Source organism: Carassius gibelio, chromosome A1 (assembly GCF_023724105.1).
Source record: "Carassius gibelio isolate Cgi1373 ecotype wild population from Czech Republic chromosome A1, carGib1.2-hapl.c, whole genome shotgun sequence".
NCBI lineage: Eukaryota > Metazoa > Chordata > Actinopteri > Cypriniformes > Cyprinidae > Carassius > Carassius gibelio.
Genome location: NC_068371.1, coordinates 21,446,047 through 21,472,011, shown reverse-complemented (window position 1 = coordinate 21,472,011; position 25,965 = coordinate 21,446,047). Strand labels below are relative to the sequence as shown.

Below are 25,965 nucleotides of genomic sequence, written 5' to 3'. Positions count from 1 at the left end.
GTATTTGGACACTTAATCCTAAACCAAAATATATGTATGTCATTGTATTACATGATACATCATCAAAACAAGCGACGTGTATTTTGAAGAAAGTATAAAAAATAATAAAAAATAATAATCAATTGATATTCAAAATAGTGCAGACTTAAACTATTGCTTAAGTCACACTTAAAAATGTTTGAACAAATTTATTTTAAAGACAGAAAGCACAAGCACACTTTTCAAGTCACTATAAAAGATGTTCAAAATGTATACAGTAATTTAATCGCAGTACATAACAATATTATATCAAAAGCATTTACTTTGCACAAAGATAACACAAGCACATTTTGAAGCAAAGTACCTCATAAAATATTTAATATGACAAAACAGTAGACAGTACTGTTCAAAACTAGTGCAAATGGATTTAAATACTTTCTCAGTGGTCACTTTGTTGAAAATGTTAATAGTTAAATGGATAGTTCACCTGAAAACAAATATTTCATCCATATTTAACCATTCTGTTCGAAATCACATAATGTTTCAAATTTGTATGCATTCCTTTCTTCTCCAGAACAAAAAATAAAATATTTAGTTTTTGTAAGAACAAAAAAGTCAGTGGTCTCCAAACAACATTGGATCCCATTGACTTTCATTGAATGGATAAAAAATCACACAATTATTATTATTATATTTAATATACTTTTTTTTTCCACACAAGAAAAAAGGTCAAATCTGACATCGTAAATAACAATATGACTTCATAAATATAATCACCAAAAGTGCAGTTTGCAGAGGTAATGTAAAAAGTGAAAAGTGGAGCTTTGAGAAAAGCATCCAGCTCTAGCAATGATTTATATTCCATTTATTCCTTTACAATTGATCAGGAACATGTTCAGACATTTTGAGGGACATGGGCTCAAGTGGGAAAAGGGAACTTCTCATATTTACTTGATTTTCTTTTCTAAATAAAACATAAAAAATATTAGGGGTGTGCGATATTGACAATTTCAATATTTTCAGGGATTTTATCGATAACGATAATTAGACGATATTTTGCTGAGTGTGTTATTGTGCTGGTATCATAAGGACTACCGTGGACAGCTGACTCTTAAAGTTTTTGATATTCTGCATAATCTGTGTGGTGATCAGTTCACAGCAGTGATAGAAATTAATGTTTTCCTATATATTAAATAGATTTTTATTTTATTAAATTTTTTCAAAATTTTTTACTTTTAAGGGTTTTACCTCTATAAAGGCCTTTTTTTTCTAAAAATGTGCGTTATATTTTAGGTCGACTGCTTAATAAGCCATTTGGGCTGTTACAAGCAAATTAAATCAGTATTGACAAAATGTATCTTTGCAATGCAGAGAAAACACAGAGGCTGCATTAAAAGGGGCATGTAGATGGGTCAAAGACGTTAAGATGTCCGCATCAAAAGAAATGTACAAAAGTGATTTTGTGTCCATAGAAAGCATATTAAATGTAAGTAAAATGTCTACTTTTAAGGTTTCAAATAAGTTTTTGGAGAATAAAATGTCCAAATGTGGTTGAAATAATGTTACATTGTCATTCAATCTAACACAATATTTATGCAAAAATTCAAACAACATGCTTATTCTGACATGTACATATTAAAATATCTAAAAGAATAATGGAGCATACTAAATTTTATTTTGTTTTAAATTAGGAAAAAAATTCTTTCTGACAAATGGGCAAAACCTAGGATAGTGGCAAATGTTAAAAATGTAAAATTACAACTCATTAGTATTTGGGGTGAAAGTAATTAGTCTTGTAATTTGTCATAAATTGATTTTTGTTGTAAATATGCCTGACAAGATTGTCACACTGAATGACATTTTACTGGGTGTCTTCTGTAAATTAGGGGAAAATGTATGATATTTATTTTTTGCTCAGAAAAACAAAAACAAGATTGCAATTAAATAAAACAGAAAACTTTTTGCATTTTTTTTTGGGGGGGGGGGGGGGCTACAACAGATTAAAGCAGTATTACACTTTTTTTTTATGCTTAAACATTTTTTCGTCTTTGACCCAGATGCATTTATACACTGTTCAATGTAGGACACAAATCTGCCTGGACTTGCAGTTACAAATGCATTAATACTGTTTTGATATTTCAAATATAAAACTATGAATAATGATATTTGAAATTATTTGAAAAAAGAAAAAAATAATAATAATACTGTGAAATTAAAATTTCCAGTAGGTGGAAGCAAGGTACTGTTAATAAGCGAGTCATTGCAGTTGAACCAAGTCATTTAAACGGTTGATTCATTCAGGAAGGAAACACCATCATGTTGCTCAGAGATGCAAATTGGCAAAATAGAACAAAAGCAGTCAATATTTTGTATGAAAAGTAAGTATCTAAATATTAAATTCTTGTTTGTTGAACTGCTGTATAAAATGTCTATGTGTGCACGTGCCAGCACTTGATATTGTTAGCAAATGTGTCTGGATACTGCATGTGAGATTCCACATCATTGCTACTGTTCTTGAAGTGAGAACTGTCCATAAATCTTACTGTTACTCTGCCCCAGTGGTTTTATGACAGTGGCATTTATCCACAGCTAGGTGATTTGTTCTAATGGAATGCACCACATGACTGAAAGGTCAAGGGTTTGAACAAAAAACATCGATCAAATATTAAGCAGAACATTATATGACTGGCATATGGACACCTCTGTCGACCGGTTATATATTTTTGCCCTCGTTACATCTGTTTCAAGATCATATGCTGTAACACAGTTTTGCATCTTTAGTATTAGAGAGTTTATGGCTCTGTCCACTTTCCCCATGCACGTCTCTTTCTCTTTCCTCTTTCCATTAATGTGGGCTGTGGCAGAGTTGTGTGGCTGCGGGCTGATGGATGGGCCTGTGAGTCTAATGAGAACTGTGCAGAGAGCAGATGGGACTGAGGAGATTCTCTTCGCTCTGACTGAGTTGTGTGTATGTCTCAAATCCAGACACACACTCCCTCTCTTTCTCACCCTCCTCTCAACTGCATGCTTTGACTTTCACCAGCTGCCTCTCCCTTTTTCTTTCACTTCCAGAAGCCCAAGTAGTAGATAAGGAAGGCCTCCTGTTCCCCTAAACACCACAGGGAGGGCGAGAAGGGTCCTTTTCTCATGTGTACACAGAACACGCAGGAACAATTTCATGCTTGGGACACAAAATAATAGTTTTCTCTTTCTTCACTTGTCCTTTTGGTCTCTCTCACCCACAAACCACTGAGGAAAAATGTTGTGGACCTCCTATGGTCTCATTTTAATCGGTGTGAAGACAAGAAATGGATCGTCACAGATGCTGGAGGTTATTTGAGTAGCCTAACTCTTTTTCACACCCTGTTGTGAGAAGCCACTTACCTGGACATCATTTCACCTTCATCAGAAAGAATAATTGAGCAACATGTCCGTGTGATTGGACATGACACAGACTAAATAATTAATTTAGTGTAGCATTATTAAAGTGGAGAAAGTGGGCACATGGCATATTTGGCTTTATACTGATTTCAAAATAATATTCCACTCTTTGTGGAATATGTTTTTTCTGACATTATTTTGAACAAACTGACTACCAAGTTGTTTACTATGTTGTTTACTAATTCAAAGAAATCTAAAGGGTATTTGTAGAATAAAACGTGGTGGAGGGGTTGGTTAGGTGAGAAAGAAACAAGAAAGAACAGCCTCTTCCAAATGTTCTCACATTCTTTCCTCCTTTCCCATTTGCTCTCTCTCTCTCTCTCTCTCTCTCTCTCTCTCTCTCTCTCTCTCTCTCGCTCTTTCAGAATTACTGTGCAGTGCTTTGGTGCTGTAGAATGCTGACAAGGTAAAATCCCTGTGACCCACATTGATCTGTCATTCACATGAAACATGTTCCCATCAGTGTTACCAGAAGAAGTACAAAAGCATTCATTTACAGTATTTTGAATATGTTGTTAATAAACAGAAGTGACAAATAGCTGAAACTGACATAGTCAGCATGACTTAAATTCCTTTTAAAGAACTGATTGCACAAACAACACTAAATGTAGACAGGGCCGTGCACAGACCTTTTGAGGGGCATGTGCTGAAACTGAAAAAGGACACCCCCCCCCCCTTTTTTTATATCAATTATATATATTCTCTTTTTTAGCTATTCTGTTTGGTTTTATAAGCTAATTTGCATTATTTGGTTAACATGATTATGAATGACATTGAGAAGAGGGGAAGGTGAGCAATGAGTCAAGTAATTTTGACAAAGTTTTTTGAAATGTAATTTAAGTAATTATGTCCAACTTAATTACAGATTATTAGAAACTATAGCCATACCGTTACTATAACATCCAACATGTATCCGCCTACCTGGCAAAAATGTGATACTGTGTTGGACCAGGGATGTTGGTCTCTTGAAGGTCTCTTATCCACTACACTTTCCCTAAAATAAGCCAGCAATGAATAAATAAATAAAAATAGTGTGAAAAGAACAGTTGCAGTGAAAAGCATTTCTGAAGGATCACGTGACACTGAAGAGAACGTGACACTGAAGAGAACTGGAGTAATGATGCTGAAAATTCAGCTGTGATCACAAAAATAAATTACATTTTAAAAAATATTCAAATAGAAAACAGTCATTTAAAATTGTACAAATATTACACAATATTACTGTTTTTGCTGTATTTTGGATCAAATAAATGAAGACTTGGAATGAATCATGAATTACATTCTGATAAAATTTAAAGATTTCACAGTGATGTTCTGTAATTTCTTTTTAGTTAGCCTACTACTACATTACTGTAGTAAAACCATGTTTTACTACATTTTATACATGTGAGGACGAGCGGAGAGTATACCATAACATGATTAATTAAGCCTAAATGTTAATAAATTAAGTTTATCAGCAATCATAAATCAAAGAAGAAATTTCTTAGAAATATAGTTATATAGGTGACGAGGATCACTCGTCGCTTTGTGTAAGTTCCAGTACGAAACAGCGCGAGGGCGCTCCTGTTATGATTTCCCGATGGTAAAAACAAATTATATGTTGTTGTATTACTTATCAATATATAGTTTTTGACCAGCAAATGTGCGCAAATGTGAATTTTTTTTGTCCGTCATTAAAACGGCGATGGCCGGCATCACATTACATTTTCATCTACAGGTTACAAACCTGTTAGTTTTTGTAATTATATAGACGGAGCGCTCAGTTTTTCTTGTGGTAAAATGCATTTGGCCAAAATCTAATTTTATAAAAGATGAAATGCAACTATATGCACAGGCTATTTAAGTGTTGGCTATGTATTGGCTATGACTAGATGGCAAATGCTAGCCCTCTCTCTCAGGCGACGTCCCACATGTCTGAGTCAGTGAGTCAGTCAGACATCAAATAAATAAAATATGAGCCTTTATAGACATAGTGTTTAGTAGTACTTATTCAAACAACAAGATATTTATTTACCCTTTGCAAAACTTTGTTCAGCTCAGCTGTTGTCTTCTGTGCGGCTGATGTGGAACTTCAGTTGATTCAAAGAATATAGAGGGGGCGGAGTTATCAGCTTACTGACAGCTTGAGGATCGAATAAGATTTACACAAGCTCGTTTTAAGAACTTTCATTTGCTAAATATTTGTAAAACAGACAGACAGTCGTAAAGGGTGACCAATAGCATTGATAAAAAATAAAAAAAAAACAAAAATAAAAAACACCACCAAAAAAAGGGGCACTTCAGAGTGTAAGGGCAAAAAGGGCATGTGCTCTGCACAGGTTGAGCCCTACCTGTGCACGTGCCTGCATGTAGAACAGTGTGGCCATGCTGTGCCTTTGTGTCTCCCCAATATGAGAGTCAGTGTCTGTGCCAGAATAAACCTATTGCGAAGTCTGGCCAATAGGAAACACCAGGACTTTTCTCAGTGGGCCGGTCAACTTGTGGGTAAGCTGTCGAAACCAGTTTAATTAAACATGCAATAATTAAAAAGGAAGAAAAGTTCTGGCATTCCCATGAAAAGGTTCTTGTTGCATATTAGCGGTCTTAATTGGAAATTAATCATTTGTACATGCACACATATTCTTCACAATCCAATCAGTCACCAGTGAATAAAATCAAGTCTTGCCCATGCATTTGGAAATATGCCAGTTTCATGCAAGTTTCGACTTTAAGCCACGTGTTGCTATAATTAAAGTCTTTAAATCAAAATATAGTCAATAGGCCGAAATATCAACTAGATTCAGTTCAGGCAGAGTGGAGTATTGGAAAGTATCACCTTAAATTATTATTATTATTTTTAGTAAATCATTGGAAAAAGAATATCATTAAAGATTTTATTTTTTATTTAGTTTAGACTGAGTACATGCTTAAAAAACCATGCAGCATTCAGATTTTCCATGTAGAGAAACAATGCTGATGTATATGTGCACATGGATGATGACAGTTTGAGCTTGCATGAGAAATGTTTAAATATTTACAACTGTACTCCATTACAGCTGTACCCTACATAATAATGGCAGTAAAGGTTACTGTGAGAGATGCACATTTACAAGATTAAGAATTTGTTACAATGGCAACAGTTTAATTAAAACAAGGGAAAGAATTAATCGAGTTCAAGTTCCTTTATTTATACTGGAAGGTAGAATTTTGTTTGCAGTAGACATACACACATATGAAACAGAGCACATATCACACATCATCAAAAACTACATCATCAAAAAATTCTTATCGGTCCAGAATAAATAATACATACATAATATATATATATATATATATATATATATATATATATATATATATATATATATATATATATATATATATATATATATATATATATATATATATATATATAAGCTATAACTTATTCCTTAAAGTAATGGCTGCAGGAACCAAACTGTTTTTGTGTCTTTTTGTTCTACACCTCGGGATTATAAACCTAAGCCCAGAGGGTAGAAGCTGGAATTCTGTGTGCAAAGGATGTGAACTAATGACAAAAGGCCACAAACTAATAAGTCAGGGGGACCAATTATTTATAATTTTTCTGTTTCACATGTGGGGCTTTGTATATTTACACTCTGCCTGCAAAACCATTTTCTTTTAAGTCAGAGCAGAATTATCTTTGTTACTTTCTTCCTGAATGAATCAGTGTTTTTGAATGACCTAACTGAGTTAATGATTCAACGACTCACTATTAAAAACGGCCACTTGATTTGTTTCTGAAGGAATTAGAGGTTTTGGAGGAATCTGTTGAGTAACTTTGAAATACACTTTAAATCCCCATCACTAATGCAAACAAAGTGCTACAATTCAAATATAGTAAAATATTGTGAAATGCCGCAGGCTGGATATTGTACATGGTCTTGGGTGTTTCCAAACTTTTGGAGGACATTGTAATACAGGCGGCATGTTTGCATTGTAAGCATGCAATATCTAATACATTTGGGGTTGTTTTGTGCCAGTAAACATCTCAGGCTGTTTTTGAGTCCCAGTCCATCCTTGACTACAGCCACTTCTACTAGCTACCAACACTGCATCTTTCTCTGGCAGTGTGTGTGTTTAATAGAAAATGACCTTGGTTAAAAAGAATCACTTCAAATTTGCATTGCAGTATGCTTTTAGAAAGCACATTACACATAGTCCAATGCAAAAAGCAAGAGAACTGCACTTCCCTTTATTCTCGCTGTCTCACTTTTTCACCACCCTTCAAGAATGCTAATGACAGGAAATACGATTTATTTTATCGCCGCTCAAGGCTGTTTACAAGGATTCTCTCTTTCATTGCTCTGCCTCTCACTCTGGCCTAGGCTTGCTGTCTCTTTTACTGTTTCTCTTTTCCTTGTTTTCTATCCCTTTGTGCCTCTTTAACTCACAAAGTCGTGCATAGGTATTGCATCCTTCTCATTATAAAACACCATGCTCGGTTCTTACTGACGGCTTGTTTCTTTCTGCTCCCATGAATCTGCTGCTGTGTAATGCTGACCTAACATCCAGCGCAATAAATTGAAGCTGCACTCAACGCCAAAGGCTGTTAGGGGTTATGTATAAAGGATCAGCCATTCAGATTTTATTGATAGTTCTGCTTTAATACCACAATTAGATAAACTGGCCTCTTCTTCCTCTCTTATGAGTTGCACTCTGATCTCCCATCACACATCTCTGCTGCACAACATATCATTAAAAACGCAAACCATCATGTATAATTAATGTAGAAAGTGAATCTGTATTTATTCGGCAAATGGATTCAAATCAATACAAGTTTATTTGTATAGCGCTTTTTACAATACAAAACATTACAAAGCAACTTTACAGAAAATTATGTTTCTACAATATTTATTTGTAGCTTATAAGTGGTGACTGTCAGTTTACATGCATATGACAGGAATTAAAAAAAATAATTAATACAAGACCATTCAACCAGATGATGAACATTATTAACAGCAATTATTATATGATGCAATCACAATATTAGTTAGTTCTAGCATCATCTCTTCTCAGGTGTTCTGGATCCAGACTGGAGCTTCCGTGGCAAAACAGAGAAACAAATAGAGACATAATTAACGTAACTGCTGTTCCAACAAAATAAAACTAATTAGTTTAACCAAAGATAAAGAGTAAGAATGCACATTTGATCAGATACAACTGCAGTCACAATTTATGAGATGCTTTATTCGAATGCTTGATGAAAGAGATGTGTTTTTAATCTAGATTTAAACAGAGAGAGTGTGTCTGAAACCCGAACATTATCAGGAAGGCTATTCCAGAGTTTGGGAGCCAAATGTGAGAAAGCTCTACCTCCTTTAGTGGACTTTGCTATCCTAGGAACTACCAAAAGTCCAGCGTTTTGTGGCCTTAGGGAGCGTGATGGATTGTTATGTGGTAGAAGACTAATTAGGATTGCCGGGGCTAAACCATTTAGGGCCTTATAGGTAAGTAATGATAATTTATAACTGATACATAACTTAATAGGTAGCGAGTGCAGAGACTGTAAAATTGGGGAAATATGATCATATTTTCTAGACCTGGTAAGGACTCTAGCTGCTGCATTTTGGACTACCTGTAACTTGTTTATTGAAGGTGCAGGACAGCCACCTAGAAGTGCATTACAATATTCCAGTCTAGAGGTCATGAATGCATGAACTAGCTTTTCTGCATCAGAAACAGATAACATGTTTCGTAGCTTGGCAATGTTTCTAAGATGGAAGAATGCAGTTTTTGTAACATGGGAAATATGGTTTTCAAAAGACAAGTTGCTGTCTAATAACACCCAGATTTGTACTGTAGAGGAAGTAACAGTACATCTGTCTAGTTGCAAACTGTAGTCGACTAGATTCTGTGTACTGTTTTTTGGTCCAATAATTCATATCTTTGTCTTACATCCTAATTTAATAGGAGAAAATTATTGGACATCCAATCTTTTACATTTTTAACACACTCTGTTTATCTTAGATAATTTAGAAGTTTCATCTGGTCTCGTTGAGATAGAAAGCTGAGTATCATCAGCATAACAGTAGAAACTAATCCTGTATCTTCTAATAATATTACCAACATGTATATTAAAAATAGAAGGGGACCTAGGACGGATCCTTGTGGCACTCCATATTTTACTGGTGATAAATGAGATGACTCCCTATTTAAATAAACAAAATGGTAGCGTTCGGACAGGTAGGATCTAAACCATCTTAGAGCCTGCCCTTGAATACCTGTATAGTTTTGTAATCGATCAATGAGTATGTCATGATATATGGTGTCGAATGCAGCACTAAGATCAAGTAAAACTAGCAATGAGATGCAGCCTTGATCTGACGCAAGAAGCAAGTCATTTATAGTCAGAGGTGTCAAGTAACGAAGTACAAATACTTCGTTACTGTACTTAAGTAGAAATTTGGGGTATCTATACTTTACTTGAGTAATTATTTTTCAGCCGACTTTTTACTTTTACTCCTTACATTTTCACGCAAGTATCTGTACTTTCTACTCCTTACATTTTAAAAATAGCTTCGTTACTGCTATTTCATTTCGGCTTGTTTTCATTCCGGCTTGTCAATATTCTAAAAAAAAAAAAAAAAAAACGTATCCAGATAAATCGCGCCACCCGGATGGAGTGAATTTGATTATGGTTGGATGAGAAGTATAAACAGATACCATTCCGACACCCTATTGGTCTATACGCGATCCATCGCACCTGCACATGACACAAATCCATCCACATGACATCACACTCCAGCAAGGACATAGCCAGTTTTGGGTTCATCAAAAAATGTATTTCTTAAAAGTAGGGTTGGGTATGGAACCGGTATACGATCGCCTCAGAGTCAGTCCGCTTAAATTTCATATGACGGTCTCTTCTCCGTCTTTCAGCGCGCTCTTCAATCCGCGGACCGCGGCGGAGCAGCGCAAGCTCAAACAGAGACAGAGGACACAAGGTGTGTGTTTATCGATAGATTGTTAGAATATCCGTATCTGTGCAGTTCTTTGTCATAAATACAGTTTACAAAAGGTCATGAAGAAGCAGTCCCTTTTGCATCAACTGTAAAGTTTTCTCTTGTCACAGCTCATCACACCACAGCCGTTTCCTCCAGCGACAATCTAGCCCTTAACACATATGAACGAACACATACTTTAATTACACTTATTCATACGTACTTTATACATACACTAGCTACTGTGAAAAAGTCTTAGGCACGTTGGTATTTTCACTTAAAAGAATGGTGTTGGGCTATTGGTATATTTTGCTGTAGTGCGTCAGTAGAAAATATCAGTTTACATTTCCAAACATTCATTTAGCCGTTGTCAAACTGCTTGTGCATTCAAAATCGCACTAGATTATTATTAAAATTAATGGCAAACTGATATTTCCTACGGACACAATACAGCAAAAGATATAAATAACTGGCTTAAAACCCTTTTTTTTTGGGTGAAAATACTATTTTTTCTTTTCCATAAGACTTTTGCACAGTACTGTATTTTAAAAACGACATTGTTGCTACTTTATAAAGAATGAGAAGCACTCATCTTAACTAAATATCAGAGTGAGTGACAGATATACAGTAGAAACATTATGTGTGGTTTTGTATTAAATAATGACCTAGATTGTGAAATATATTTATTAGCCTTAGATTAAGGGAAGCACAATTTGGGAAATGAGAGCATCCAAGCTGAGAGCTATGGACTTATTTTAAATATTTGTAATGTACTTTAAAGTTATCCCTACACTGTAAACCCTGATAAGTTCACAGAACTCAAAAAATATTTTGTAACAGATTACACAAAAACATTTAAGTGATGTTTTTAAATGTTTTAAGTTTACATAAACTCAAAAAATTTAATTCCAGTTGCCTTAAATTAGTTATGAGTTATCTTAAATAATTATATTTCTGAACTTATAATTAGGGAGTAATTCACTCATAATTGTATCTATTTTTCAACTCCTATAATGTGGGAAATACACTCAAAATTAGGCTTTTGCTGTCCATCCTCAGTCTAACCACAGGCTCTACTCTTCACCACAACGGTAACACTACAAATCCAACATAACATAAACCTTTGTAAAATCTAATATAACACAACATTTATGTATTAACTTATGTCCCTCTATGTTAATCTTGTGTAAAAACACACAAAATAACACTTAATTTCTAAATTTATTTTCCTTGTTTTCTGATGCAAAGCATGCTGGGAACTAGAAAACACAATCATTTTAAGTTCACCTCACTACAACAAATTTTTGAGTTAACATAACTTATTTAAATTAAGTCCAATGAACTTTCGTTATTATTTGAGTGCAATTAACTAATTTCATTTGATTAATTTCACTGTTCGGTTTTACAGTGTAGTTTTTTTTTGAAGTTCTTTTTTTTTAAGTATCGGTTCATGCACCGTTTAGGCGCCGGTACCTTTTAAAAGTATCGAAAAGGCACTGGACCCTACTTAAAAGTTATTATTTCTCACTGGCTCATTTACCAAATGGGTGTTTTCTCTTCTTCCTCCACAAATTAAACTACTGTAGGTAGTTGCTGTAGCGAGACGTTTTAATAAATTATCATTTGCGATTGATGACGCGATTGTTGGCCCTACCAACTTTGTAACTCGCACCCCCCCCCCCCCCCCCCCCCGAACGCTGGACATAGCAGACGTATGTAGCAAATACAGGAAGCTATCGATCAAGAAGGTATCAGGATTATGAGTTATTTTTCATTTTTAGTTTTTGATTATTCACTTGGATTAATCATTCATTTTGACAGCACTGTAATGTTTATTGTATATAGACAACCAAAAAAAGAAACGTGCATATTACAATGAGTGTGTGTGTGTGTGTGTGTGTGTGTGTGAGAGAGAGAGAGAGAGCATTTGTGTGTGAGTGACTGAGTGATTAAGCTTGAGTGCGTTTGTGTGTTTTCAAGTGAATGTGTGTGTGTGACAGCACGCGCATAGTCAGAAAGCAAGGTATAGACGGTTTCATCGGGCACAAGCGCCTGGACCTAAGTTAACTTCCGGTCTGTGTTGTGTATATCGGTCTGGCTGCAGTGCCTTCTACAAACGCAGTTAAAGCCAAGGTTATGAGTAGACTGAAGTTGGGCTCAGGTGGCTGTGCTGCAGGATGTGTTTCCCATACATTTATTTATTTTTGGAGACTCGCCACAATTTTAAAACTAATCGATTTTCAAAAAGGCTTCGTTAAATAAACATGAGTAACGTAACATTACGTAACGTACTGCACGTTTAATAATAATTCCTTACATTTATGTTTAAATATCAAAACGAGGCACGGGTATTTTTATATCGCTGTATTTCTGAAGGAGGACTTGCATGTTATATGCCTGATAAAGCAGCGTGTGAGCGTACCAGCTCTGCTTCGTTTACAGCTGTTACTGGGGAAACCTCTATTTCTCGCGCTTTATGTCTATGCTTTAAAACATCTCCTGCTGGCAAATAATGAATTTGCATTTTCATTAAGTCCGCCTGATCGACGCAGCAAACATATTTTGTTTGTTATCAAAAAATATCTACTCTAGAGGGACTTGACTGTTGTTATTGATTCTTTTTGGAGTCTACCGGAAGTTAAGTTAGGTCCACAAAAGCGCTCACGCGCAGTAACGTTTGTTTATGTTGATGCCGTTGAAACCGTCTATAAGGGCCATTCAAATATCGCGTCTTTTGCACGCTCAAGTTCGTTATGTCCAATGTACTGTAAGCACGCGATATGCACGCTCATAATGGAAGCATATGCGCGCTCATAACGACAGCATCCAGGCGCGTCTGCACCGCATTGAGTTAAAAAACATCTAAACTTTTCAGAATTATGCAAGCGCACCGCGGGTCATGTGACAAGGACTAAGAAATCAGCTTCATCCTTTCCCGCAAGTGCCCGAGCGCTTTGGAAAAAAATTAAAGTTAAAGTAAAGTGAGTGACGTCAGTGCGTGTCTTGTCAAGCAAAGAGAGCGAGCGGTAGCAGTGTCTGTGAGGGAAAAGAATAGATCCCGGCCAGTCTTGGGCACGAAACATTTTTTTATAACATTTTTAGTCAAAAACAACGTAATGAAAGTTCAAGTCCTATTTTATATATCCTTGAGTCCGAGTCCAAGTGCGAGTCATCAGTCCACGAGTCCAAGTCGAGTCACGAGTCCAGAGAATGGAGTCTCCAGTCGGACTCGAGTCCAAAGAAAAGTGACTCGAGTCGGACTCGAGTCCGAGTCATAGAAGAAATGGACACAGCGACCCCATTGGAACTCAAGTGAGACAAGTGAAGCCCATTTTTAGCGTAAATGTAAATCTTCTAAGTGGCTGTGCGTGCAAACTGCCATTGTTAATGTTGCAGAGATGGCGAGCTTGAGCGGGGAGTTCTTTGGCGTGAGTGAGCAGGAGTAAGTATTCTGATTAATTATTTTGTATAGTATTTTAAAATGTAACGCCAGAACGCCATATTAAGTTAATTGCCTGTGAGCTTCTCCTCCTGTCTGTACAGTAATGCGACAGAGAGACGAGTGGTTATGACGCAATCGTTAGCCTATTTTTTTACAAAAAACTGTTTATACGGGGCCATAATGTAACATTGAAGGTAATGGAGCCCTTTATACATTGTCGTGTATCTTTAGAAATAAATAATGGACAAACAGAGTCTTTAAACACCTCAGATGTAAAGTTATTCGCTGTCAAAGTGACGCCAAAATGAATGGGAGTCAATGGGAATGCTGACGCAAGTGAAGTTCTGCTAAAAGATGGCAGCCCCCACCCGACTTCAACTTCCGGTCGACTTCCTTGCCCCCTGGTCCGAGTCCAGGACTCGAGTATTCCACAAGGGGCAAGGAACTCGACCGGAAGTTGAAGTCGGGTGGGGGCTGCCATCTTTTAGGCGTTACATTTTAAAATACTTTACAAAATAATTACTCAGAATACTTACTCCTGCTCACTCACGACAAAGAACTCCCCGCTCAAGCTCGCCGTCTCTGCAAGATTAACGATGGCAGTTTGCACGCACAGCCACTTAGAAGATTTACATCTGGCAGACAGGTTGCTGACGTCGTCAAGCTTCGTTTGAGTCTGCGCGTCAGAAACGGAAGTGCTAAAAAACGCTAAAACTGGGCTTCATTTGTCTCAATTGAGTTCCAATGGGGTCGCTGTGTCCATTTCTTTTACTGTCTATGGTACTCCATCACTGCGTAATGGATGCTGAAAATTCAATGCTGCATTACATGAATAAATGACATTTTAACATATATTCACATAGAAACTTTATATCACAATATTACTGTTTTCTTCATGAGCAGAAGAGAAAGAAAAAAAACATAAAAAAAGACCAAATCCAAACGTTTAAATGGTTAAGCCTAACATGTTGTCATTATGCCATGATGATTTTGTTTTTAATATATTTTAAATGAATGTTAAAGGTACATTTCAATAAACACTTTTTGTCATAATGTTGATTATCACAAAGTTAATGCCTTCCTTTTCTTTACATTACTTTTTTGGTGTGTTAAAGGGAAACATTTATAATGTTAAGTGTGAATAAGACTGAATAGGCACAGTTACAAGACATAAACAGTATGCATGTTAACATGATTTCACTAATGTCTTCTATGCAGCTTCCGCAATGACAGTAATTTAACAGAAGCATTAATCAATCATAAAGTGCTTTTATTAGATTATAAGATTCACATTTTTAATGTGCTTCACTGTAATGTCAATTTTTGCTTATAAAAAGGGGAGCAGCTTGAAATTATTGTTTTGTGGTAATGAAAATGCCAGAAATGCTGTCAGCTGAGCCCAGAATATTCCTTTAAGCAGAATCTCTACAGCTAGCTGTACAGACATCTAAAGATACATATACTGTTGAGGCAGAGGTGTAGGTCACTCATGATGTATAAGTGACTATTGAGCTCATGGGGACCCAAGATCAAGCCTGATCTGGGTCATGTCCCGAACGCATTCCCCTCTCTCTCCCTTCTCTCTCAGCTCTCCACTGTCCTATATAACAAGGCAAAAGACCAGTAATTAAAAAATGCATATACATATACTTGTAAAATGTTTATAAGAATAACCACCATCCAAAGTTATTTGTTTTTAAACAATAATTAATTTATAATAAATATATTAAAGCACTTAATAATTAATTTTTTTGTTTAGTACATTTCAACAAATGTTTATAATGGTGTTTTTCTGGAATGACACACACTCACACACCCTTAGCTGTACATTCAATGACAACACCAGCATGGATGACCACTGTACCTTTGATAAGTGTACTTTGGTTGCATATGATACATCCATACTCTGATTCTCAAATTCACATGTGAACACAGATATGTGGGGAAATATATAATATATTGACAGATTGATTAATGTATATTTGTAGTATTTTTACGGCTGTGGTGGGTATCCAGTAGGAGGCAGCCACCAGGAACAGAACCCCAAAGTAGACTTGGAAAAGAAAAGGTTAACCATTGTGCGCATTACGTTATGTAATTATCAATGAAGATTCGGGAGGAGCGCGTCAGATACTTAGCCTAATCATCACAGGTGGACCACAATCAAGTAATCAATCCCACAGTATAAATATCGCTGACTTACCTCTATCCATTGACGGTTTATCAGCATCCCTCCTCCACCCCATCTCCTCACTTCAAGTTCACTTTACAATATACGGGGAGGGGGGGGTACTCTAGGTTCGGGCAATTCCCGAGCTCGGAGCCCTTCCCCGGACAGCACGCCAAATACGCATACCATACCTCAGCTAATTATATGTAAGCGTGAACTAGTGAATAGCGTGACTGACAGTATTGATGATCCACACACTTGTTAACTCCTTTCTTCAAGTGTGTTACATATGTGCTTCAGAACACCGGGAAACTTGACTCTTCTTCGTGAAGGTAGACAGTTGTACTGATTGTGTGAGATATCTCTCTATCATTACAGGCTTGTCTCATTAATTTAATGGAAGTATAAACAGCTTCAAAACACATAAGGAAATGAATGGCAGTAGCAGCAATAGCAGGAGTGCTGATACTGTCCGGATGGATAGAAACACATTACAGAAGTTGGAGTTTAAATGTTCACACATTGCCAATGTGTCAGAGATAGTGCGGATTGACAGAGAGGAGGTAAGAGGTGAGGATGAGGAAACACAACTACTATTTTATTGTAGAGGGTAAATGTTTCTGATTTTAATCTTAAATCTTGATTTTAATGTTGAATAGTGATAGACATATATTCTTTACATATAACTATTTTGAGATTATCGCATATCTGTTTAACTGATTGAGTGTTCCCTTTGTCACTCACTTCCAAATACATATATGGATATACTATAACCACACCTCAAGACACTGTTTAGATGATGTATTTCAAAACATTTATCAGGTTTTTGTCCTTAAAACACTCTTGTGTGTGTGAATTACTTGGGTCTGTGTGTCTCTCAACAGTGTTTGGCAACAGTGTCTCTTCTAATTGTTTAACTTCTTCAAGAACATCGCCATTACCACCTTGTCTTTGAGAAATGTTATGTAGCTTTTCAGCTCCGAAACAATTTTATTAATAAAGTTGCAGGGCAGCACTGACAACTTAGTATGTTGCTGCAGTTTTGTATTGTGTGAACTGCAAAGGCATCTATATTTTAAGACTCATTTCTAACAACAAAAAAAGGAGTAATAGCATCAATAAAATCTTTTAATCTTAAAAATATATTATTAAATGTTGAGATTAACTTAACTAAGATTAATAAATGCTTTAGAAGTTCCAGTTTAATGTTAGTTCCAGTCTCCTGCTTCTCAAACTTGTCTAACAAAAAAACACTAACACTCTCACTTTTGTCTCATTTAAATTATCATCATCATTTTTCTCCTTAGCTAGAGACTCTGGATCCCTCACATGTGTATCCTTTAAAGCTCTATAAAATATCTCAACTTTGCAAAGTGTGCACCAAGTCAAGTAAATGAAAGGCTTTAAATATGGGGGGGGGGCATAAATTCAGAGTTTAAGCCTAAAATAGATATCATGAAGAAATAAGGATAATGTACTTTTAATAGGATAATGTTTATGTGCTTAGGCACAATTTGTTGTTGGAAATAGTCGTGTGAATAGTATAGTAATAGTGCAGAATAGTAATCAGTTTTGATGCCTTTATGATGATTACTGATTTACAGAAAAAATCCTGGAGCTTTTCTTTACTGAAAGGCACATAAATTGCTTATGACTCCGTCTTGATTATTAATTGACAAATTGTATTATTAATCAAATTATATGGTAGAAATGTTTGAGTTCATAATCAGACATTTGACATTTACACACTTTGTAACGTTGTTGAGAGACAAATGAGACAAAAGAGACAAACGTTCCTGGAGCTCAATTTGGGTTTGGGAGAATTGGGTTTGCAAGCACAAGGTTGGTGTCACGGTTTTACGCTGCCTGAAGGAATACGGAGTCGAGGATAAACGGAATAAGGCTTTTAATATATCCAACACAGGGGATATCCAACATGGAGCACAGAGGTAGACACACATAAGTAGCAAGTGAAGACCCGACAAAACAGAACTGAAAGGACAAGGCTTAAGTACAAAGGATAATGGGGAAACACAGGTGGATGGAATAACTAAATTAACAGGGACATGGAACACATGAGGAATAGAATAGACACACCTGGGAACTAATCAAACTAAACACGGAAGACAGAAACTGGGTCACTGGGGCAAAAACACTAAATGAGTCCAGGTGTGTGACAGTACTCCCCCCTCCCGGTAGGTGCGTCCTCGCACCGTAGAAACAACAGAGGGAGGCGTGGGTGGGGACTAGGGAGGAGGTTCCGGTGGAGGACGGACTCCCAGGAGGGGGCCAGCAGATAGGGACCACGGAGGGAGGAGCCAGGGAGGAGACAGGAGCAGGAAGAGCCAGATGGTCCACCAGAGACCAGGCAGGACGGAGATCCAAGGTGGAGTCGACGGCGGGAGGAGCCATGGTGAAGGAAGGGTCGACGACACCAGGGGGCCGACAGGCGGAGACTGCACCGGTGGGTGAGGAGCCCAAGATGGAGCAGCACAGCCGCAGAGCCAGGGTGACGACGAGGTTCCGGAGGGCCTAGGTGGAGCAGAAGGCTCAGGCGACCAAGGCGGAGGCGGGGTCCTGGCAGACCGCTGTGGAGCCGGAGCGACCGAGGATGGAGGTGGAACCGGAGGGAAGGAGGAGCCTGACAGAGCCGGAGGGATGGAGTGACGAGGTGGAACCAGAGGAGTGGAGTCCCGAGGCGGCGGATGGTCGACGACTGACCAAGGTGGAGCCGGAGGGACGAGGGAGCCCGGTGGAGCAGGTGGGATGACAGGCCACGGTGGAGACGAGGGAGCTAAGAGCCAAGGCTGAGCCGCTGGGTCGAAGGACCGAGGAGGAGTCCAGGGCTCGGAGGCTGGAGGCGGAGACAGGGCCTTAACACGCCAAGGCGGAGCTGGAGACTGGCAGTCCAGCGGCGAACCACCGCGCCCCGATGGCGCGGACTGAGGGTGAGCTGCGGGACTGACTGGCACCAGCAGGGATGGCGAGGAACTGGCTGGTCTAGGAGGAGGACAGAGAGGAAGGATGGGAGGAAGGACAGGAGGATCAGGACTGGACGGAACCAGCGAAAGAGTAGAGGGACCAGCAGGTTTGGGAGGAGGCGGGAGAGGGAGGCTGGGAGGGAATACAGGAGACACAGAAGATTCAGGGCTGGGCGGAACCAGTGGTGAAACAGAAAAATCATGGCTGGGCGGAACCAGCGGAGACACAGAAAATTCAGAGCTGGGCGGAACCAGCGGAGACACAGAAGATTCAGAGCTGGGCGGAACCAGCGGAGACACAGAAGATTCAGAGCTGGGCGGAACCAGCGGAGACACAGAAGATTCAGAGCTGGGCGGAACCAGCGGAGACACAGGAAACTCAGGGCTGGGCGGAACCAGCGGAGACACAGGAAACTCAGGGCTGGGCGGAACCAGCGGAGAAACAGGAAACTCAGGGCTGGGCGGAACCAGCGGAGACACAGAAGATTCAGAGCTGGGCGGAACCAGCGGAGACACAGAAGATTCAGAGCTGGGCGGAACCAGCGGAGACACAGAAGATTCAGAGCTGGGCGGAACCAGCGGAGACACAGAAGATTCAGAGCTGGGCGGAACCAGCGGAGACACAGAAGATTCAGAGCTGGGCGGAACCAGCGGAGACACAGAAGATTCAGAGCTGGGCGGAACCAGCGGAGACACAGAAGATTCAGAGCTGGGCGGAACCAGCGGAGACACAGAAGATTCAGAGCTGGGCGGAACCAGCGGAGACACAGAAGATTCAGAGCTGGGCGGAACCAGCGGAGACACAGAAGATTCAGAGCTGGGCGGAACCAGCGGAGATACAGGAAACTCAGGGCTGGGCGGAACCAGCGGAGAAACAGAAAACTCAGGGCTGGGTGGAACCAGCGGAGAAACAGAAAATTCATGGCTGGATGGAACCAGTGGAAATGGAGCAGAGGAAATGACTGGAGGAGGTAGGAGTGGGAGACTGAGAGGGTATACAGGGGAATCAGGGCTGGACGGAACCAGCGGGGAAACAGGAAAATTAGGGATTACCTCCATAGACCAGTCCATCAGATCCAGAACTTGCTCCATATGACCTTCAGAGACTGCATACAGCTCACCCTCAGTCGCAGGAGTGTGGGCAGGGCTTTCCTCCACGCCCTCGATCTCCACGAGGACTCCCACGATGCACGATGTGGCCGGCTCACACACCTGGTCAGTCGCGCTCTCGAGATCCTGTTCCCTGTCAGTGGATGGGTCGGGCTCTGCGGCTGCGGTGGGCTCTGGCTCCGTGCGGCGTGATGGTGGCTGGCTGGTCTCTGGGTCGGGAGTGGGACTGGCGAGATCCACTATCGGGCAGACGGTGAAAGGTGAGCCATTTCTCGCCAGAGTCCACTCCACGAATGCGGCGAAATCCTCCCGAGGACCATCTTCGGACGACAACGCTCTGCATTTGGAGTTCAGGCTGGTGTTGTAGAATGTGCAGAGCGCGTCGTCCGGGTAGCTGGTGGCATTAGCTAATAGAAGAAACTGTCTGGTATGGTCCTCGAGAGAACGTCCTTCCTGCTTCAGCAGGAGGATGAGGAATTCGGGACGATAGAGGGGATCCATATAAACTAAGAAAAGAAAAGACTGTGAAAAAACGAAAGCAAAACGGAGGGAAAAACACGCAGTGTTAAACTTTCTTTTTTAGGTCGGGTCTTCTGTCACGGTTTTACGCTGCCTGAAGGAATACGGAGTCGAGGATAAACGGAATAAGGCTTTTAATATATCCAACACAGGGGATATCCAACATGGAGCACAGAGGTAGACGCACAGAGGTAGACACACATAAGTAGCAAGTGAAGACCCGACAAAACAGAACTGAAAGGACAAGGCTTAAGTACAAAGGATAATGGGGAAACACAGGTGGATGGAATAACTAAATTAACAGGGACATGGAACACATGAGGAATAGAATAGACACACCTGGGAACTAATCAAACTAAACACGGAAGACAGAAACTGGGTCACTGGGGCAAAAACACTAAATGAGTCCAGGTGTGTGACAGTTGGAGGTACGAATTCCAGGGAACACATATTAGGAGAAAATTGTTAGCCTGAATGCAATATAAGTCGCTTTGGATAAAAGCATCTGCTAAACGCATACAATTTTAATTTAATTTATATGAGAGAGATCCAGTGTCTATAGCTAAGGAGAACAATCTGAGCACAGTGTATGATGATGATGAGATCTTTTCTGAAGGAGATACTTTTCTTGAAGGAGATACATGTGAGAGTGCTAGAGTTTTTATCTCAGGGGACAAGTTTGAGAAGCAGGAGATCTCCATTCGATTTGAGATTTTAAAGAAATCTCATTTTTGACTTTTCTCTCTTCTGGATGCAATAAACATCAGCCTTTTTCTTTTTATAAATAAAAGTTTTACTCACATTTTCCAAGGACTCTCTTGAGGCCACACTCTAGATATTTCAAATCAGTCATTTAGGAAACCACACTAATACTGAATGATTTTGATTTTGAATGGTGAGAAATACATGTTTTTTCTGATATTGTGCTATAACTACAGGATGGCATGGTACACTGAGTAAAAGGGTAGTTTGCCTCTAATCTTGCTTTTTCTTGTCAAATGATACCTGGATCATTTGCCACACTGAATTGCACTAGGTGCCACAGTATGAGCAGGGAGGAGATGTGTGAGTGTATGTGTGAGCTTGTGTGGGAACGCATGTGTGTGTTACGAGCCAATTTGTTCCTGTACTAGAGATTAAGAATAGATGCACATCTCAAATTTGCATCAGTTTTCACAGGGAGTAAATAAATCTAGTAGATTCCACTGGTACAAACAGTGGATGAACACTAGTGTGTAGCCCTAGTGTGTTGCAACTAGTGGGTTGCAGAAAGCAGAAATGAGCAATGCTACAGGCAAATGAGAAAATGCAAGAAAAAGAAGATAAAGAATGGCAAAATAAATAGTGTCATCAACTTTTAAACAGGAGGAAAATAACCCTTCACAAGTTGACGCCAAAGAGTATGCGACTTTGTCAAACTCTACAAAATATTTTCAGAAAAACAGCCAGTTTACCTTATAGACGTATCCAGTTATTTTTGTGTTGTGTCAGTGCTAATTATCCAAATGTTAAATCTGGGTCCTGAAGCAAGATCCACTGCACAAAAACACCATGAGTTATGAGCAATCCACTGCAAGGGAAATAACATAATCAAATAGTGAGGAAGGATAAAAAATCGAATCAGCAAATCAATATTTTATATATTCATTAAATAAATGAAAGTTTATTCAAAGCTCTGAAAGTACAGAGAATGTTTGCTGTGTTGCCTTTTGTTTCTGTAACTAAATGGACTTTAAAATGGACTTTAAAACAGCGATAAAGGTCAGTCTGGGTGAACACAAAGACAAATGTTTTGATCAGATCCTCTTCACATTAACACCAGCCTTGAATAGTCTGGCCCAAGTCTAGACTGGAAAACAGTCTGGCTTTAATAAAGAGGTATGCAGACATACTGATATGACCTTAAACACCTGTTCTCTTCAACAAGTTTCTTGCAGGGGCCAAAAGACTTGCAAAGGATCAAACATTTCCAGAGGAATTGTTCTATTTGAAAACTTTCATTGTAAATTGTTAAAATAATAGTTCAGCCAAGAATGAACTCATCCTGAGACCATCCAAGATGCTGATGAGTTTTTTTTCTTCATGAGAACAGATTTAAAGAAATGTAGCATCGCATCATTTACTGAACAATGGATCCTCTGCAGTGAATGGGTGCCGTCAGAATGAGAGTCCAATCAACTGATAAAAACGTAACACTAATCCAAAAGTAATGCTCACAACTCCAGTCCATCAATTCATGTCTTGTGAAGTGAAAAGCTGCGTTTGTTTTTTTTTTAACAGTCCATAATCCATAATAACACTTCCTCCATAAAACCATGGTTTGTTTCTTACTAAAGTACAGCCTATCACTTCACAAGAAATGAACTGAACAAATGAGACACTTTTTACTTTTTAATCAGGGACAATAAAAGCAAACTCTTCTGTTCATTCACATCATAGATTTCTCTTTTTTTGAATGACACTGTGTCCTCATCCAAAGGAGTTGGCAATCTGCTGTCTCATCTCATTATTATTTTTTTTTTTTGTCTGAGTAGGCTATTTGTTTACAGCTCAAACATTTGCATAAATACATTTGACTGGATAAGACTGAATCAAATATGTGGACCTAAATGTATTTGAGAAAACTAGTGCATCTAAACTGTATCTTGAACATGCTCACTCCAGTCAGGATCTGGGCCGCGGATTGCTAATTGATGACCTCAGTGTGCTGTTGAAATTCGCTGAGTTCTCTGATGTATCGAGCAGAACAACAGTTTCATTAAAATCTATTGGAGGGCCATTAAAAAATGATTGACTTTCTGGTAGGTGTGTTTCTGCACCTCACCAGCGAAACTATAGCGTTATTAGCGACTATAAGCAACTTATATATGTTATAAGTGTCTCATATGTTGGCTGCATATGACATTGAGAATGTGACATTTCAGAAAAGAAACCATTATAAAACTTGTGTAAATATTAGACTTTTTTTTTTCTTACTTTGGAATATAATTGTTACTTTTCTCAATTGAGGCAGCCGGAATGACATTATGCCGCCAACAAATGCAATACAAAATTCAATCTCAGAAGACACCACAGCACCTGCTGTTGCATTTAAGTCACTTAAGTTACATTTTATCAGTTTATGTGTTTATGGAAGTTGATCCCATGACCTTAGCATTTCCATTACAAGTGCCATGCTCACTTAGGAAAACTACATTAAAATCTTAAATTAGGTCTATGACAAAAGTTTTGCATTGGAATAGTTGACAATAAATAAATATTCAAGCCATGCAACACACTTATGTAAGGAACAGACAAATAATTATTATGATTTACTTTCGCCTTTGGTCTTGATTTGTGTCAGTAAGAATAAAACTGTGCAAAAAGTGCTGCAGTTTGTTCCTGGTGCAACATATTTCAGGTTTCACATTCTCACATTTTTCCCATGAGACCGGATAAACAGCTGCTCAAATGTGAGCCAGATCGGGACTGAGTTTTCAGAGGTTTGTGAACGAGCGTTGTAGCTGTCACAGGAAAAGATGTATTTGTTTAAATATTTAAGTCATTTACTTTTTTAAGTTTTTGACCAAGAAGATTATTGGTTAGAAAGAATGCCTAAATGTCTCCTAATGTCTCCTGGATTTCTGCTTAGAAGATGCACACCGTATGTTTGTTTATTCTTTGGATTTCATCTGTTCATTTGCAAGTTAATGAACTGTGTTATTGACTGTTACTGTTCAGTAAGCTACCGACTTGGTTAAACTGTAACATGGATGGAATGTCATTTTATTTTATTTCAGTTTTTTACAGTGTCATGACATAAGATGTCAAGTTGTTGAATGATATCCAAAGGCGGTGCCGAAATGTGATCAAGATGACGTAATGACGATGATGCTTACTCTTTGCAACAAAAAAAAAACATTAAACGTTAACACATCAGTTGAAGTGTGATTCTTTTAATCAGAAGAAAACCTTCAGGAGCGGTTACAAGCGTCATGTTAAAGAGTTGGACAAAACCCTGCGCATGCAGAGCTAAATGAGTTTGTCAGTTCAGTGAGGAACATCAAGCTGACTGCTGGAAACGACGCTCATTAGCGCCGCTCCTCAGAGCTCCAGGGCAAAGTAGTGATCTGTGTTTTCTTTCCCAGCACAACTTGAAGGGAATTTAAGTTGACATCCTGATCTCTCCTTAAATATCTCCTTCTGAGAACGCTGTGGGTAAATAATTCATACTTTATGCTGATGGAAATCCAGTACCCCTTATAGGTGCTAAGCTGAAGCAATATAAAACAGACAATTCACTGACTCTAATCAGTGCAGGAAGGTAATTTCTATTAGTGCCGTAGGGGTCAGTTTGACGCAGCTCCAAACAGTAAGGAACCCCCGACTCACTGTTGCCAGTGACCATTTATCTAATCATCCCTCGTTACGGTATGTACATGTGTACGTGTATGTGTATATAAGGCCAAATGATAGATGCCGTCATTGTGGTTCCTATTTATAAAACAATGGAATTTCCTATGATGAATGTTCACTCTTGTACAATTAATTTTGTGATTTTGACAGTACCGATGTAAAGTAACCGATCTTACCGATGTAACCAGTTCGACGGATGTAAAGATATTCTTCATACTTTGACTTACATATTTTGACTTCATACATGAGTCAAAATAAACACACACTGGATTAGACAACTATTTTTCACCCACACAAATCTCACTAGAGGCACGTTTGAAACACGAGCTGTTTTGAAACATCGTAACTACTGCTGTAAGGCTTCTGTGAAGATATTTTGACATGCAGCACTTGAAATGTTTCAGCCTGCAGTGGACGTATGATTTCGAGGCAGGAGGTTTGTTGTCTCAGTTTATGCATGAGTCACATGGACTGCAAAGCAGTAATCAATCAAATTATGTCCCTTTCATTATTTATTGAAGTCAAACTGGGGACAGTTTTTTAAAAAGACAAGCTACACTGTTAAACCATCTTTCCCAAATGAATGTCCCTTGAGTATGGTTTATGTGAAGGTCACTAGGGCATGTCCCTAGTAACTCTTAAGTGGTTCTCATTATTTGAAAATACATTAATAATGCAATTCATGCCTTCAGTGGCTTTAATATACCTCTTCTATGATACGCATGTTTTTGAAGTCTTTACATTTTTAAGGGGCATAATGTCTAAAATGTTAGGATGATGCAATACTGTCCTGCCATAATAATTATGATGTTGTAATTGCTTCACTGCTTATTATTATTTGAAAAACTTGCTATTTTGACCTTTTCGCAAAAATGGCAAGGTTAGTTTAGGTTGTGAAATGTCTAATATTTATGATTTTGTAATATATTATTTTTGTTGAAATTGTCTATTTTCAGTAATGTAGAT

General features: G+C 38.5%; 1 protein-coding gene across 1 annotated transcript in view; it reads left to right on the top strand.

The window, feature by feature from the left end:
- LOC128015612 (E3 ubiquitin-protein ligase MARCHF4) overlaps positions 1-25,965 on the top strand; it is a 44,626-nt gene that overhangs the window by 2,152 nt on the left and 16,509 nt on the right. The gene's annotated exons all lie outside the window — the stretch shown is intronic.